The sequence below is a fragment of the Grammomys surdaster genome, unplaced genomic scaffold (genome assembly GCF_004785775.1).
Source record: "Grammomys surdaster isolate TR1022 unplaced genomic scaffold, NIH_TR_1.0 425, whole genome shotgun sequence".
Lineage (NCBI taxonomy): Eukaryota > Metazoa > Chordata > Mammalia > Rodentia > Muridae > Grammomys > Grammomys surdaster.
In genome coordinates this window covers 428,845-435,045 of record NW_021604844.1, presented here as the reverse complement: position 1 = coordinate 435,045, position 6,201 = coordinate 428,845, and the positions used below count along the sequence as shown (strand labels likewise).

The window sequence follows — 6,201 nt, the reverse complement described above, 5'->3', positions numbered from 1 at the left end:
CCCTAGGAGATGACTCCATTGCACAGGGATGGGTGTTTGCATCTCTTTCTGTTTCCCTTAGCCCTTGCACCCAGAGGACTTGCTTCCATTGCACCTGGTAGGGTAAGGGAGACTGTCTTAAACTATTAGTCCTTGATCGCTTATTCCCCCAAGATGGAATTTGCTTGATCGGGCTTGAGTTTGAGTCATGATTGGTACCACGCTAGACAGGCCAAGGACAGCCAGATAGACAGCTTCATCTTTTCGTCTCCAGGCCAGCTGCCATTGGTCCCAACGACGGGAATAGGCTGATCCCATATGCCAGAGGTACACCACGAGTGGTGAGTTTACCCAGTGACAGGCATTACGAGTGGCCACAACCTGGGGCGCACATTCTGAGAATGCCAGGTGTGGGTGCACGACCCTTGTAGCCTAAGACAGAGAGCTCACCATTCTTTGGTGCTGGCTGTGGAAAAACGTCAGCTAGCCTAAGACACGGGACATTGACCAGTGCCTGTTGAACAAAACAAAAGGAAATAGCCAGTAGACAGATTCCTCAGCCGCTGTACCCAAGGGCTTTTGGTAAAGACACCCTATGAAGCCTCAAACACATCTATACGCAGTCCCTGCCCACTAAGGTGTTCGTTCCACGGATAGCAGGTCTGGTAAGTCAATAACGGAGCGGACGGATAAGCCTCGGCCACCTAAGACAGGGCAGCCCCGGGTGGGGAGGCTGACCCAGTGACGGGTAAGAGTTTGAGCACCGCCCTCCAAAGAGACTCAGACCCACCGTGAGACCCCCAAATATGGGAGTTACGAAACCTTCCCAGGGATCTCAACTACCACCCTCTGTAATAAAACAAAAAAGGGGCAGATGTAGGAAGCCGCGTTTGCGCTGGCAGAATCCGCCATTGCAAGATGGCGCTGGCATCCGGTGCTCCTCCTAGTAAACAAGTAAACTGCACATGTGCCATGGTAAAAGCCCACCAAAGTTAAAGCCCATCCCACGGCGTTTTGGCGCGCAACGAGTAGCAGCCAATCAAAGGTGAGCACACCGCTCTAAGGGTATATAAACAGTGCTATTTCCGGGCCTGGGGTCTTCCACCATTTTGTTTTTGGAATAAACGTTTTGCTGCAGAAGGATCCTGATGTATGTCCGCGCGCGTTCTTGCTGTCGAGACGATTACATGCGCGTCACATTTGAGTACTTGTGATATCTTAATGATAGAAACAGCAGTTAAAAAAGCATATCTCATTGTAATTGAAAATTGCAATAGTATTCAGACATTTTTAAAAGTGTCCTTATTTTCACATTAATTAATTAGCAATGATTTATTGGGATATATATGCTGCATCAGAAATGTAGTGGTCCTTAGTTTTTGTTAAGGTCTTTTAACTTTTTTTGCTTGCTTGTGTTTTAAGTTTTTTTATTAATTGGTTACCTTATTTATTTACATTTAAATGTTGTCTCTCTTCTTGGCCTCCCATCTGCAAAGCCCATTAATGACAGATAGGGCAATCCTCTGCTACATATGTAGCTGCAGCTGTGAACCCATCCATGTACACCCTTTTTGGCTGATGGTTTAGTCTCTGGGAGCTCTGGAGGTTCCAGTTAGTTAATATTGTTGTTCTCCCTATGAGGTTGCAATCTCCTTCAGCTCCTTCATTCCTTCTCCAAACTCTTCCATTTGGGTCCCCAGGCTCAGTCCAATGGTTGGTTAAGAGTATCTGCATCTCTATTAGGTGCTGGCAGAGCCTCTTAGTGGACATCTATACCAGGTTTCTGTCAACAAGCACTTCTTGGTATCAGCAGTAATGTCAGGGTTTGGTGTTTGCAGATGGGATGGATCCAAAGGTAGGGAAGTCTCTGGATGGCCTTTCCTTCAGTCTCTGCTCCAATTTTGTCCCTGAATATCTTTTAGACAGGAACAATTCTGGGTTAAAAAGTATGAGATAGGTGGGTGGCTTCATCCCTTAACTGCAGTCCAAGCCTATCTATTGGAGGTGGTCTCTACAATTTCTATCTCCCCTCTGTTGTTTATTTTTGGCTAATATCATCCCCATTGGATGCTGAGAACCTCTTGCTGCCTCTCTAACATCTGGGACTTGCTAATGGTCCCCCCCCTACTGTTACATATTTCTATTCATTCTTCTGACTCTCTGGATTTCTCTCCTGTCCAAATAGTTCTACCTGAAGACCCAGTTATACCACTACTGGGCATATGCTCAAAAGATTCTCCAGCATATAACAAGGATACTATGTTCATAGCAGCCTTATGTATAATAGGCAGAAGCTGGAAAAAATCCAGATGTCCCTCAAAGGAAGAATGGATACAGAAAATGTACATTTACACAATGGAGTACTACTCAGTATTAAAAATGAAGATTTCATGAATTTTACAGGGAAATGGATGAAACTAGAAAATATCATTCTGTGCTAGATAACCCAGACATACAAGGGACATACATGGTCGGTACTCAATGATGAGTGGATATTAGCCCAAAAACTAAGAATACTCATGATACAATCACAGACCATACATATTAAGGTTATCAAGAAGGAAGACCAAAGTTTGGATGCTTCAATCCTACTTAGAAGGGGGAACAAAAAAATCATGGGAGGTAGAGGGAGAGAAGGACCTGGGAGGGAGAGAGGAAGGGGAGGAAAAAGGGGACATGATCAGGTATGGGAAGATACAAGAGAGAAGTCTTTTAACTGTTTTTTTTAAAATTTAATTTATTTGTTTTACACATATGGGACTTTCTCTTTAATATTTTATGTAAGATTGCTGATGACTGACATCCTCACAATAGGTGATAAAAACGGTGGTGACTATGAATAAATGTGTGTAAGAATTTTTTACAGCATAAATCACTCACTGCTGAGTTAGAGTCATGATGGCCTTTACTTTTACTTGCAAACATATTTTAAATTTTTAGTTGTATAATTCATTGAAAACAGTCTTTATTGTATTTGACACTTGATAAAATTTTAACGTTGGTTTCACAAAAAGATGAATGAGAAAGGAGAGAAATTTACCTAGTCTAACCTTATTTTCACTTCTACACCTATCCCATAGACATTTAACATAGAGTGTTTGTCCCTTTTAGTAAAATATTCAGGTTGGTTTACTGCATATATGTAGTGTACCTTTGTAATAAGGGAGTATTTTTTGTTGTTGTGACTTTTTAATGTCTACATGTATGCAGACATAGTGAAGTAACCCAGGCATTCATGGAAGCTGGAATTTCCCACCGGTGATGTTTCTCACATAATTTGGTTTGGATCAAATTTCTAATCTGCTGACTCTTCACAGAATATACAATTGGATTCATTAGAGGTGGAAGCAGAAGGAAGATCAGCTATTATGATCCCAATAACTGGAGAAATGTTTTTAGCAAAATGGTGAAGCGCTGCCAAGGTGATGATGGGCACATAGAAGATGAGCACAGCACAGACATGAGAGATGCAAGTGTTAAAGAACTTGAGGCGACCCTTATGGGAAGTAATGCCCAGGACAATTTTAAGAATCATCATATAAGACACAGAAATGAACAGCAAGTATATCAGAGATAAAGTAGCCACAAAAAATCCATAGATCACATTGATTCTGTTGTTGGAACAAGCTACCTTCATAACATCCTGGTGAAGGCAGTAAGAATGAGATAAGAGATTTTTCTTACAGAATTTCAACCTCTTTAATGTAAAGGGAAATGGAAGAATAACTGCAATGTAGAATGTAGCAAATATTAGGCCAGTTTTAAAGACCCTCCTGACTGTAAGGATGGAGGTATATCTCAAAGGCTTGTAGACAACTATAAAGCGATCAATGGCCATGATGAAAAGCACTGAGGACTCCATAGCTGAGAATCCATGAATGAAAAACTCTTGAGCAAAACAGGCATCTGAGGAAATCTCAGTGTAGTTGAACAAGAATATTCTCAGCATGGTTGGAAGGGAAGAAACAGACAGTCCTAGGTCAGAAAATGCCAGCATAGAGAGGAAATAATACATAGGCTCGTGCAGAGAGGTCTCTGTCTTTATGAGGAAGAGAATGGTGCAGTTTCCCATGATGGCCACAAGGTACATGAGGCAAATTGGGATGGAGAGCCAAATGTGCATATGCTCTAACCCTGGGATCCCAATCAGAATGAAGGTGGGTATTTCTGTGTCAGAGGCATTGAAGACTGACATTACAGGAATAGCAGGCCCTCAGGACCTGGATTTCAGAGGAATGCTCCTGCAGTGACATAAATGAATTGTCTCAAATGAGTACACTTTAGTTTGAGATAGTACAGATATTGACTTGGTAGACATGTATCTGCAACAACTTATACCTTTAATAATAATCAGCACATAGGATTAGCAGCTGGAATTATATCAGCAGAATTCAATGAGGTAAATGAAAATATATCTATATAAATAATTAGCAAATGAGAAATAAATTTTTAAATGCTTATTTTGGTCTCAAAGCACAGGCAACAAAAAGTTTCCCAGACTGAATTACCTCTGATATACTTATTATGGCAGCAGCAATACAAACTTTGAGATCATGTCAATAAATTTAGGATTAGATAAAGATAATCATTTACTATAATTTCACTTGCAATTGTTCAAGAATATTAACACATATTATTGCTTCAGGAAATGATCTAAGTGAACCTTACAGGGCTCAATTATTTTTCAAGAACTTATATTTCTAAGTGATGTAGAGTTTTTCCTTTAATTTGAGGGGGAACCTAGGACATATTTTACGGAGTTGAGACATAGCCTTATTTTTCTTGGAGTACTGAGCTTGTTTCTCTTTCCAGCCTGTCTATATGTAAACAACCCAGGCGAATTCTCAAATTGCCCAATTATTAAACCCACTGAAGAGAGCATCAGCACCACTATGTTCAGTCATCACCAATTATGCTTTTGCTTCCCTGCTCCAGATTGACAGCGTCCCATAAAAACAGACGTTATATGCACTGTGAATGAATGAAGTCATATTTCAGTTTGGTAGCCTCTGGGTTTAAATCAAATAACTGAGTAGAATTTGCACAAAATATATTGTTACAAGGTTGCTCAAATGTCATGAGTTATTAGTCATAATTTTATTATCATAAAGTTGCTTTCTCATTTATTAAGAGATAGACACTGGGAGGCAAAGACCTAAAGTTAATGAGAAACATGCAAGTGAGCACAAGCTGCTGAGACCAGGAACTCTTATTCATTCTTACTGCTTTTTTCCAAAGCAACCTCTGTGTTTTCATTATCCAAATTCTAAATAATTTGTTAAAGTGTAAATCAGTTCTACCCCTTTATCCCTTAGCAGTTTTGTCTTAAGACTGGTCCACATACCTGGATTTGGATTTCTTTCTGTATGTCTCATTGATTTGGGGGTAGTTCTTTGTTGATTTCCATGAGTTCATAGAACTCTGGACTTCTGGCAGGCATTTAAAAACACTGTTGGATTTTTGAAAAGATTGAGGTTCTGGCCTTTAGACCAATAGCTATTGAAACTTGAATCAGACAAAATTAAAAGCTGTTTGCTTGAGGTAGTACAAAGGAAAATTGGAACCGTGTCTGTGAGGAAGCTTACTAGTAAGTTGGTAGGTAGTGGGACACACAGAGAAGGGACAACTGGCATGGCACAGTCACTAGAGCTTCACTACTGACCAAGAACAGCAGTTTATTGTCTCTTCAGTGTCTAGTCCTGCCTCCCCAAGGATTCCCAATTAATCCACAGAGCTCTGGGGATTATAACTTAGCAGATCATACTTACAAGAAATGAAAACTACCATGAGGTAAACCCTAAGATGACCCTGGGACCATGTCATTGGAAATAGTTAACCATCAATAGACAGAACCTATCAAGCCTCCTCTGCTTTCACTATTCTCTTTCTCTTCTTCTAGGATCCCAATGTGCCATGCAATAGCGCCCAAACAGACTCTAGATGTACAACTATCTCTCTCTCTCTTTTCTAGTTTATTGTTTTATTTACATCCCAAATGTCTCCCACTTTCTGATCTCCTCTCCAAGAATACCTCCCCCAATTCTTCCTTCCCTTCCGGTGCCCTTCCCCGAAATACCCGCAACCTGGTGCAGCAAGTCTCTGCAGGATTAGGCACATCCTCTCCCACTAAGGCCAGACAAAGCAACCCTCTGGGGCACATATGCCAGGGGGCTTCTGATCAGCCCCTGTATGCTCTTTAGTTGGTGGTCTCTTGGAGCATCC

At 41.0% G+C, this 6,201-nt stretch overlaps 1 pseudogene; it reads right to left on the bottom strand.

Moving 5' to 3' along the window:
* Window positions 1–3,168: 3,168 nt before the first annotated feature.
* LOC114632798 lies at window positions 3,169–4,174 on the bottom strand (annotated as a pseudogene).
* Between the last annotated feature and the right edge of the window lie 2,027 nt (window positions 4,175–6,201).